Source organism: Schistocerca americana, chromosome 3, assembly GCF_021461395.2.
Source record: "Schistocerca americana isolate TAMUIC-IGC-003095 chromosome 3, iqSchAmer2.1, whole genome shotgun sequence".
In the NCBI taxonomy this organism is placed as follows: domain Eukaryota; kingdom Metazoa; phylum Arthropoda; class Insecta; order Orthoptera; family Acrididae; genus Schistocerca; species Schistocerca americana.
Genome location: NC_060121.1, coordinates 570290999 through 570303368, shown reverse-complemented (window position 1 = coordinate 570303368; position 12370 = coordinate 570290999). Strand labels below are relative to the sequence as shown.

At 43.4% G+C, this 12370-nt stretch overlaps 1 protein-coding gene and 1 pseudogene across 1 annotated transcript in view; both read left to right on the top strand.

Annotated features, from left to right (window-relative positions):
- The window catches only part of LOC124606228 (lateral signaling target protein 2 homolog), a 321923-nt gene that overhangs the window by 181054 nt on the left and 128499 nt on the right, over window positions 1-12370 (top strand). The gene's annotated exons all lie outside the window — the stretch shown is intronic.
- Window positions 7715-7832, top strand: LOC124607657 (annotated as a pseudogene).

Below are 12370 nucleotides of genomic sequence, written 5' to 3'. Positions count from 1 at the left end.
GAGGAAAGAGTCAGAGTACACGGTACTTGGATTCCCCTTTTACAGCAGCCTTTCCGTGGAAGAGTCGAACGGGAAATTACACCTGCGACGCCTAACGAATAGCCATGCCGGGACAGTGACTACGAAACATCACGCAATTCAGACCAGAGAGGCTTCTCAATCCATTACTGGTGCTTGCAATTATTCTGAGTGTCAATAACTTGCTGTGATACAATTAACAATTAAATAAACCATCTAAAGTATTCGGTGGCCGAAGAATCTCCACTGTTACACTTATGCTAAGGTCGGGATCATTGCTGTTCTGTAGGTAATGTAATTGCTATAGACTGTTGATGATAACATCCCATTTCACTCGTAGTCATTAGAATAACGTAAAAGTGACTATACTCTCTGGGCAACACGGGTGTGGGAAGAGCAACAAAAAAAAAAAAAAGAGCTCTAGATCTCCTTACTGCTATCTTCCTGAGATGTATTACATGCATAGGTACTGATCCAACATCACATGCAAATCATGCTAAACGTAAGAATCAGCCTCGCAAACGACATAAAACGAAACTGATTCAGTACACCAGCGAACTTGTTCATGTTAATCACTGCTAATAAGGAACACAACCGGTGGCAAGGCAGCGCCTTAGTGAATTTTGAGATTCCGCATGGTTTATTGACGTTTCATAGCCTTCTCAGATTTTATGGCCAGTTCTTTTTGTTTAATGTGCACACCACTTCGCTAGAACACTCTCAGGAGTCTTGCACTGTTGCAAGAATAAATTGATAAAACATAAAGTTAAGCAGCGGTCAAGCTGAGGATCTTCACAGAGAATTCGGCGACGTCTTCAGTAGAAAACTTGTGTTTATTATTGAGACAGGTGGAATCCACGCATTGTTTAATTGAAACTCTTTTTACGAATCAAAATTTAACTGTTCTTGAAAAGCTTATTGACTCGGTAGTAAATATTCCGGCCTGGTTCCATTATCTGTTAATAACCCGCTGTACTCGACAGTCATGGTAACGACTGTTTCAGTTTGTGCGTCGTAAAGGCCATAATTGTATGCAGTGTAATCACACTTAAGACTGAAGTGCGTTGCTATGAGCTTCTGCAGCTCACAGCAGATGGTAGTCAATACCCTTGCCACATCTCTCAGCTGTTTAACGTTGGTGTTTCGGGAATATCGTTAATTCTGACAATTGTAAAGGATCATCATCATCCGCACTCGTAGTGGAGTAGATTTGTCTTCCAATCATCTTTGAGTCCGGTGGTAACTGTACAGTCTGGAAGCACGCACACACTAGGCTAACGAAGGCCAAAGAACGACAACCGATGAATTCGGCCGAACATTGGTTGTCAACGCATTCGCTTTTGACCTCTCATTTTCACTAAACCAACGGATTGGGGCCAAGGGATTCGCCCATGTGGAATCGCAATTGGCTCTGTGTACATGTCGAGGTCTCCCTTTTTGTTATTGTTACAAAAGTAGCGTTTTAGTTACAATTTCGCTGGCCGATATTGTAAATAGTGTTATCGAATCAGGTTATTCTGGTCCCACCCGGTTTTTAATGCTGTTATTTCAGTCTCCTGTTGTAAATTTATAAAACAGTAAAAAAAAAAAAAAAATGGACTCCTGTATCGAGCTGCTGTTCTGTGACGTCAGGTGCCATCTGGCGGACTGAAATTAAATCTGACCATAAACTGGGAGAGTTTGAGTTGGCAACACTTCTGTCGTGGCACGGCGACTTGATTTTCAGTTTTGCTCCTCTGAGTAGCGTACGCGCATCGAGTCGCGAGAGGTCGTCCTGTCGACATTGATATTAACTGTTGTTTGTCCGTAAATGCAGATTTAAACTTTGCACGTCTGTAAAAATGTGACCCATCGTGGTACACACAAAGGTCTTGTAATACTTCCCGGTTTTTTCATTTGGAAATATGGTAGCCGTCATTATAAGGGATGCAGAGGATTTAGAAGTTGTCTCATGTGAAACATTTATTCTACTGCAAGCAGCTGATCACCAGAAAGAGAAGAAATGACTGGTAGACGATCTCTCTTTTAAACAATAGGTAGTAGTGTGGTGCGACAAAATGTCTGACCTTAAAGCTGAATTGGAATATGAGCTATTTCATATTTTTTTCAGAATGATAATAACAGCTTTCAATAAATACTCCATTTCGTTTTTCACATTGTGCACACTAGTTTCCAACAGCTCACTTATTTCCCTCCAACCGTCTAATCATTTCAGTTTGTTTTTAAAATCGAAGTTCGTAGGGTCCCATAAACGATAAAATTATCAGCTTTAATGCTGTGTCCATGTTGTCCCCATATTCCAGCACTTTTAAACATGGTAAATACAGAGCCCTTCAACAGACACAGAAAATCGCTACTTAACCTACGAACTTTCTACCCGGCATCCATCGCCGACGCTTTGATGTTACCGCTGGCAGTCCAAACGGCGGACAAGGCCAACCGTTTCGTTGTTAGATTTGCCACCCGTACACACTAAGCTAACTTCACCCAACGTAGCGGTTTGTTGTCTTCATTGGCCTAGTGCAGGGGTTTCCAACAAAATTTTCTCGAGGACCCCCTCATCGGGCATGATTGGTATCTTGTCGTATCACAGTATCAAGTACCTAAAAAAAGCCAAATTAAGAGTCTTTTTATACGTTTTCTATTTTTGGTACTTAAAAAAAATTGACATATTCATTATTGAAAAAATATTGAGCTTAAAACTTTTTCAATTTAGCCATCATTGTTATTATTAAATTTTTGATTGTCTATCTAATTCTAGTTTTGCGCTAGTGTGTGCTAGTGTCAGTTGGCGCTAGGAAGACGCTAGACGCAGAAGTTAGCGTTCGCTAAAGCTCTGCTGATGTAGCAAGCGGGCCAAAACAAAAAATCTGTTATTATACGAAATGTATTTAATATATTTTTTATTCTAATAGCATCTTGCGGACCCCTCTGGCATAGCTCGCGGACCCCTGGGGGTCCGCGGACCACTTGTTGGGAACCACTGGCCTTGTGTACGTGCCTGAATGAGAGGGGCAAATAGTTGCCGGAGCGATGACGGATGGTCGCAGGTTGGGGGAGGGTGTCTATCCTTCCAACCGCCACACCAGCTCTTTTTTTATCCGCTGCTACTCATCAATCGCAATTCATCTGCTGTTTACTTCGAAAATAACTGTCCCCCAGCGGGTTACTGATATGCAAGATGAACAGTCGATGGCTGAGGTACCTCACTTTTTAACAATGAAGGAGGTACTAAGACCTTATCATTAAGCTGATGTTAATGCAGCAGTAGTTCACTCAGATGAACTAGGGTTAATTATGAACGCCTTCTCTGCAGCATACGAACAGATTGCTCTAAAACTGAGTACCAATAAAACTGAGACTCTTTACCTCCCATCACTTAGGGAAGGACGAAGAAATGTCAGTCACCAGTTAACTTTCATTACCTTGGCAGCGTCTTATCAGGTGTAAATGAAAATTCGGTGATTCAATACAGAATTCACCATGCTGGATGGATTGATTGATTGATGGATTAATTGAGAGGATTTACGGGACCAAACGGCGAGGTCCTCAGTCTCGTGATTCCGAAGTTACTCACAGAAGAAAGAGCGTCCACTAACAGTGGATGGATCCAGTCATGGGAGACAAATTATAAAATAATGAAGGTAAGACACACGCAGTAAAAGGCATAATGCTGAGACTAAATCTAAAAACTGGAAAAAAACGGCGGTCTTTCCATGAGGGAGTGGTCATGGGGTCCCAGACGGGGAAGACATGAAGAGAGGTCCCAACCACAACCACCCTGCCCATGCTCCAGGAGTAAAGCCAAACCTTATATCTGGAAATGAAGACCACTTTCACGGAGGAAACAGAGGACCAGTTCAACCATCCGAGAATCGTCTGCTAATATTATATTTAAGGAATCTGGAACACTATACTTACCACGAAGGACCAAAAGAAGGGGACATTCCACCAATATGTGGGCTGCTGGAAGTCTGGCTCCACAACCACATTGTGGGGTGGTTCGTTACGCGGGAGGACTCCTTGATTGTGCGGAGTTTTTACTATGAGCAGTAGCGCAGCAGACGTCATCCCACTTTTGAAGAAAGAGAGATTTGACATACACACCATGCTGGCGCATCCTCCGGTAGAATAAGATGAAGTATTTGACAACCAAGGTGCCAATGGCGCAACGACGATCCTTCGCGAACAGTTCAGATGTAGTTCTCACTCTGACTTACTCATCTGAATCCTGGAACGTTACAGACGGCATCTTAAAAAGCTGGAACACTATCACCAGTGATTCTTGAAGTGGATTATGTACATAATATGGCCAAACAGACGCACAAATATCAGCGTCCTTGAAGAGGTACATACAGTCAGGATAAAAGCGATGGTTTTAAGAGACCAGTTACGAAGGGCAGGGCATTTAGTCTGCATGCACAATAATCGGCTTCCTGACCGTGTTTTACTCTGGGTCAACAACGAGCAAACACTGAGTGTGAGGTCAGAGGAAACGATTTGAGGATGTAATTAAGGCTAAGACCTTGAGGCGAGGACACTTCGTTCGACAGAACTTAAAACAAAATTCGTCTGGCGATATGTGGATGACACTTCTGTAGTATGTCCCCCCGGTGGAGAACTGTCACGCTTTTTGCAGCATCTGAATTCTACGCACGAGAATATCAAATTTAGGATGGAAGTGGAGAAGGATGGGTGTCTGCAATTTTTGGATGTCTTGGTAAGTCGGAAAGTGGGTGGATCATTGGGGCATTCCGTTTACCGTAAGCCCACACATACAGACGTGTATTTGCAGGAGTCTAGCTGCCACCGCCCATCACAAACCATGGGCGTCCTTAGAACGTTGGTACAGGGGGGCACACATTGTTTGTGATGGAGCCAGCTTTGCAAAGGAGCGGAAACACCTACAGTCAGTGTTCGTAGATAATGGACATTCTGCACATGGGATCAACACAGCTTTAAGAAAGAAGAAATGTAATCACCCACAAGATCAAGAGGAGAAGAAGCGGTTCAAGTCCATGGTGTCCCCCCCGTACGTCGGCAATATTTCGTCAAAGTTAGGCAGAATCTTAGGGAAACATCATGTCAAAGTAATCTTGCACCCACCTACAAAGATCTGCTCTTCTTAGTTTGGCAAAGAAGGATCTGGGAATGCGGAAGGCTGGAATCTACAGATTACCTTGTCACGGTGGCAAAGCCTACATTGGGCAGACAACGCGCACAGTGCGTGAAAGATGCGCTGAATATGATCGACACACTCGCCTCTCGCAGCATCATACAGGGTGTTTCAAAAATGACCGGTATATTTGAAACGGCAATAAAAACTAAACGAGCAGCGATAGAAATACACCGTTTGTTGCAATATGCTTGGGACAACAGTACATGTTCAGGCGGACAAACTTTCGAAATTACAGTAGTTACAATTTTCAACAACAGATGGCGCTGCAAGTGATGTGAAAGATATAGAAGACAACGCAGTCTGTGGGTGCGCCATTCTGTACGTTGTCTTTTATGCTGTAAGCGTGTGCTGTTCACAACGTGCAAGTGTGCTGTGGACAACATGGTTTATTCCTTAGAACAGAGGATTTTTCTGGTGTTGGAATTCCACCGCCTAGAACACAAGTGTTGTTGCAACAAGACGAAGTTTTCAACGGAGGTTTAATGTAACCAAAGGACCGAAAAGCTATACAATAAAGGATCTGTTTGAAAAATTTCAACGGACTGGGAACGTGACGGATGAACGTGCTGGAAAGGTAGGGCGACCGCCTACGGCAACTACAGAGGGCAACGCGCAGCTAGTGCAGCAGGTGATCCAACAGCGGCCTCGGGTTTCCGTTCGCTGTGTTGCAGCTGTGGTCCAAATGACGCCAACGTCCACGTATCGTCTCATGCGCCAGAGTTTACACCTCTATCCATACAAAATTCAAACGCGGCAACCCCTCAGCGCCGCTACCATTGCTGCACGAGAGACATTCGCTAACGATATAGTGCACAGGATTGATGACAGCGATATGCATGTGGGCAGCATTTGGTTTACTGACGAAGCATATTTTTACCTGGACGGCTTCGTCAATAATCAGAACTGGCGCATGTGGGGAACCGAAAAGCCCCATGTTGCAGTCCCATCGTCCCTGCATCCTCAAAAAGTACTGGTCTGGGCCGCCATTTCTTCCAAAGGAATCATTGGCCCATTTTTCAGATCCGAAACGATTACTGCATCTCGCTATCTGGACATTCTTCGTGAATTTGTGGCGGTACAAACTGCCTTAGACGACACTGCGAACACCTCGTGGTTTATGCAAGATGGTGCCCGGCCACATCGCACGGCCGACGTCTTTAATTTCCTGAATGAATATTTCGATGATCGTGTGATTGCTTTGGGCTATCCGAAACATACAGGAGGCGGCGTGGATTGGCCTCCCTATTCGCCAGACATGAACCCCTGTGACTTCTTTCTGTGGGGACACGTTAAAGACCAGGTGTACCGCCAGAATCCAGAAACAATTGAACAGCTGAAGCAGTACATCTCATCTGCATGTGAAGCCATTCCGCCCGACACGTTGTCAAAGGTTTCGGGTAATTTCATTCAGAGACTACGCCATATTATTGCTACGCATGGTGGATATGTGGAAAATATCGTACTATAGAGTTTCCCAGACCGCAGCGCCATCTGTTGTTGACAATTGTAACTACTGTAATTTCGAAAGTTTGTCTGCCTGAAAATGTACTGTTGTCCCAAGCATATTGCAACAAACGGTGTATTTCTATCGCTGCTCGTTTAGTTTGTATTGCCGTTTCAAATATACCGGTCATTTTTGAAACACCCTGTATTTCCACAGGACATGCCATGGATTATTCTGCAATGGAACTCTTGGCCTTGACCGTATCTTCCTGCGTTTCAGTTATTAAGAAATCGGTCGAAACACGTTTAACCCAAGATCCCATTAATCGTGATGAGGGCTTTTAGCGGGGAAGGCGTGGAACTGGGTGAGTTATTCAGTTTCTTCAGAAAGAAAACATTGTATGACCAATGATACGTCTAACCGCGACTGCGCATTCCGTCAGAGAGCGCGCATATATTATCAAATTACAGTTGCGCCTGCGCGCCGTAGATGGAGCAATATTCGAAGAGGGCGTGAAACTGGACTTAAGTTGCTCATGTAGCAGCTGCCTTTACGCTTACATTTGCGCGTCAGGCTTTAGTACAAAGGTAACTATGTGAACTAGCAATTACCAGTGCAAAACACTCACCTGAAGATGACTGAATGGTTGTCAACTGAAATATCGTGGCAAGAAGTCGACGTTATCCGGCTTGCAATCCAGATACTTCGTGGAATGCTCTTCACGTCACTAAAACTTCAAGAGAATCATTTTTTTCCATTTTGGAAAATGTACCCTTGTGGTGCAGACTCACCGTGTCTCGCCCACTACTTCGATGATTTTTTTTAAGTATGTGGCCCACGTCCCAACCGAAGTAACAAATGTGTACACAGAATCCAGATTGATTCTTTCTAGAAATGTTCAAACTTTGCTGAGAAATTCTTTTTTGCGTTTTGTTTGCGCTCAACCAACCCCTGGTACATAAGTTTCTCACACACAACCCTTCATGTAAAACGTGCCATGTTCTTTCTTCTGATATGTCAGCGGCATCACCTACCTCATACACCTTTAATCTCTGATTGTCCAGTAATTTGTTGGCAACGGCATTGCCGCAGTGGTAACACCGGTTCCCGTCAGATCACCGAAGTTAAGCGCTGTCGGGCTGGGCTAGCACTTGGATGGGTGTCCAACCGGTCTGCCAAGCGCTGTTAGCAAGCGGGGTGCACTCAGCCCTTGCGAGGCAAACCGAGGAGCTACTTGATTGAGAAGTAGCGGCTCCGGTCACGTAAACTGACATACGGCCGGGAGAGCGGTGTGCTGACCACGTGCCCGTCCATATCCGCATCCAGTGACGCCTGTGGGTTGAGGATGATACGGCGGCCGGTCGGTACCGTTGGGCCTTCCAAGGCCTCTTCGGACGGAGTTTAGTTTTAGTTTTTAGTCCAGTACCTTGTTACGCATTTCATGTGGTTCTAGCTTTGGGATGCACTTCCCATGAACAATCTTCAAGAGAATTAAAACCATGTTTGAATTCTATGCCCAGTTTTTAATAGTAGTAAATGAAGGGAGAGACTCTTTATAAACGTTCATGGCCTTTGGTGAATTTCCATTGGCGACAAACTACTCAAAACAAAAATCTTAGTGGCTATTGAACTATTTGAACGAGACACACAACACGAGTGTTTTAAAATACCGCCTAAAAAACACACAGCAGCAGAGATTAATTTCATCGATGCATGTGCTGTCTCTGTTTTCGATCGAGAAGTTTCCTTCTTGTTCTCGTAAATGAGTAAAAGATGACGAGAATCGAATTTTGCGAAAGGGATGTTATGAAACGTCTGATTGCACACACCATTTCACCTAGTAGATCCTTCATTTAGCTGCTTGTTGAACTATACTACAGTTTGTAATCTTAGACACATGCAGTTTAAGGCTTTCTTAATAGTATAAGATATTGACCTAGTAAAGCAGTGTCGTAAACGTGCTATAGGTTTCGGTAGTCCAGTTTTTCAAATTCTCATGTTTTCGAATCATTCATCTGCGTAGCGTTCAGAATGGCTCATCTCGCGAGTACAACGAGTAATATTTACCCACCACATGTATGTCTCTCCTCAGTCTCAGTCGTCATCAGAACACTCCGTATTGTTTCTGACAATTTGTTGCACATGTGGAAGGTACTCTAATTTCATCACACGATGGGAAACACTGTCCTGTCTTCTCAAGTCATTGGGAATGTGTCTAAATCACCATTTAATTCATGTTTTTATTCTTTTAAAGTTTCTCATTCCTCATAGTCACTAAAGGAATATGCCGACCGCAACTCTGGAGTTTAACAATAACTTTTTTGAAGAAATAACCTTATCGCAAGCATTAAACTGCAGTGTGTTGGAAATTGAATATTGGCAACTATTTATATAAAATTTTTACAAAATAGATACATGTTTGTGTTTTTTTGTGCTCCAAAGGAGTCAACAGAATCGTGTATAACTCATTGCCAGCGATGTGAAAATCGTAGGACACCTGTAACAGCACCAGTTGTGTCGATATGCGAGTGGAGCTGTCTATTTCCCGACAAATAGTAATGCCCGTGGATACAGGTATCATTTACGGTTTAGAGAATGTCAGAAGTCTTAATGCAGTTTAATGACGCGCTCTGCGTCCAGTTTCGAAAACAAGTATCAGTCATGCAGCTTTCATATTTTCCTCGTGTACACGTAGACGTTCGCGGCTCGCATTAAACGCTGTGTGTTTCAAAGCCACATGCCCTCAAGGTCTTCGTGCTTTGCGGTAACCCATGAATACTTGGCGGAGACTCGTTGTACTGAGAATTGTGTTTTTGTTTTCTACGAAATAATTTAGCCACAATACTCAGGACTTATTGCGAATAGTAACAGCAGAAGGTAGGATTCCTTGCGACTGCAGATAGTTTACTAACATGAAATGGGCACCAAGCTTATAATGTGATAAAGATGAGAGAGATTGATGAGTGATTTGGAGAAGTGGCTGATACTTGTATCTGCCTTTATAGCTCAGCTGGGTTTAATATCAGGCTAGTAAACTGAGATTTCGAAAAATTTGTTGTGTGTAAAGTGCTGAAGAGCATTTTTTTTAGAACTACACTTTAAGCTACAGGTCTACATATAATTGGATAGGTCAGTTCGTGTCAGCAAACATAAAGAAGTGACATGCTGCCTTTGTGTTTTCAATCATTCATTCATTTATTTGTTCAGTTCATCAATTGTGGTTAGCAACATAATACAGAAGTTGACTGGAACTGCCTGGAGAGCGTAAGCAGATATTCTACTCACGACAGAGCAATCCCTTATTGTACTCTGTTGCGCTGTATTTGTCGCCAGTAGGATACAATAGCCAGACATACCAAGAAAATAGATGAACATCTTCGTGAGTCAGTGCGCATTGTAACTAGAACGCTGAAATCCTCATAGATACCCAAACCATTGCAGATCGCTCCACCAAACCTGAGACGACGACAATATGCCACAATTTTTGTTGGACAAGTTTAGTGATATTGTGCTTCCAAGAGTACTTCCAACCCACACCGTACTGGTTACAACTCAACGCTCTCGCCTGTGTCCCACAGACCTTGTGTGGACAACACTTCCTCCTGAGTGGGCGCCTTTCGTGCTTGCATGTAAATTAGCAACCAGCCACAACACGAGTATGTTTATGACGTCAGTTACCTGAAGATTGTGTCGAGTGTGGAATTCTGAATGTCGGAGTATATTGCCCACTGCGTACTTGATTGGAGAGCAGTCCAGAGATCGTGCTGGCCGGGGAAGTTACTACACGTCTTGCAGAGCACGTTGGATCTTCACAGACGGTCTGTGGGCGAGTATTATCGTTTTGGAACGACACATCACCTTCCTGTTGCAAGACCATAAAGGCCTGGCGTGGAGCCAGTGTGTCTTGGACAATTACATTCTATGAGACAGCTCTCACCACGTCTACGTTGCACGCTCAAACGATCATCACTTGCGTGCAGGCAGAATCTGCTTACATTACTGAAGACCGCGGCGCTCCCGTTCATCTTCCAAGTGATCCTCTGATCGCATCAGTGGAGCCGTGCACTTCGATTTTGTGACGTGAGAGGAACACAGTCTAGAGTTGTACGTGCCCGTTGTACCACTGCTAATAACCGGTTCGCAACAGTTCGTCTTGACACATCGAGGCCCACAAGCCCCTATTATCATCGCTGTAGTAGCCGTACGATCTGCCATTGCTCCCCCTACAGTAGGACGATCCTTGCGGGTCGTCCAGAACCACATCTGCGGGTGTGAGAATCTTCACGTGACCACTGGTACCAGCATCGTTGCACAGCTGACGCAGCCCCTCCATCCTGTCACTCGGAAAGCGACATTTGGACCCCTTTGAAACTCGTTCAGTTGCCTGTAGAAAGCACGAGTGCGTCTGTGTGGAATGGTTGCTGCTTGCTTCTCACGTTTGCACCTCGTTGAGTCTTCTTCCATCCCAGATAGATTCAGGGATTTTTTTGTCACTCGCCATTACTTCTACCTGTTGCAGTACTCGGTGTGTTTGGAAACGTTCAAGTTCCGTCAGGTTGTAGTCTAAGGTAGTATGTAGTCGCCACTACAATCTGGCTGGATAAGTCATTTCAGTGGTCGTAGGAAGGTAATGACATACCGTCTCAGGCACGACCATGCGTGGTAACAAACAGCAGTGTTCAAAGTCACCCTCTGTTTAAGGATAGATATATTTCTTTTAGTCTTATTTATCTACGAATAACAGTTACCTAGGTCTCTAAGAACTCAGGTCTGTTTATGGTGAAAATTGTTACATACCTCCTAATTAAGAAAAACCTTCAACTATTGGAGCGAGAAAAATCAGGTTATATGCAGGTAGTGTAGCTAATACGATGCATTGGTCGTTAGTTTCTTACTGGGCCTGCTAGCAACTTAACGAATATCATTTTGCCAGAATGCAGAACCACGAATCCTAAACTAGGAGTGAACCCTATGTGAATTCTTTTTTCCGGATTGTCGTTGTGTAAATCGCGGTTCATATAAAACTGATTTTCCTTTTAATCACACACTCTTATACCATTATGAAATAAATTACTTGAAAGCAACTGTGAGAGTTTCAAAGCCTTTTAAAAAGCTCTGCAAGATCAAGTTACCTACATTCTTTTGCTCACTTTTTGTGGATACACACTTCATTTAAATATGCTACAACTCTCCGACAAGATAATTCCGAAACATAACTGGAACCTAAAATATTCAAAATAAGACAGAAACAAAACACACCGAAGAAAAGCTCACCTATTGTTCGAATTTCCTTCTGCGGTCGGTTTTTTTTTAGGATGACAAACATCTGTAGAGTTGCCCGAGGTATAGGCTAGGTTGTAAAAGTGCACTTCGGTTGAGTCTTGGGAAGATAACTAACGTGATGTCATTAACAAGGAAGTCTGTTACTGAGTAAAGAATTGAAGAACTTGTTCATTAAACATTTATACAGTACACACCTTTCACATTACTTTGAATTGTACTCTGCTTTAATTTGGTACTATCACACTGGTAACGTCACAATTATATTATATAGGAAGAAATTTTGTCATCAGTCATTTTACGTACTCACAAGCTTAAACCGTTGCCAAAGGTTAGCTTGTAAATCTCATGTCTTTCTTATTTAACCAAGTGTCGTTTTCGTTATGCGCTCCCAAAAGCTCGAATCAGTTTCCACGAAACTATTTCTCGCGAAGCCAAACGTTTAGGTT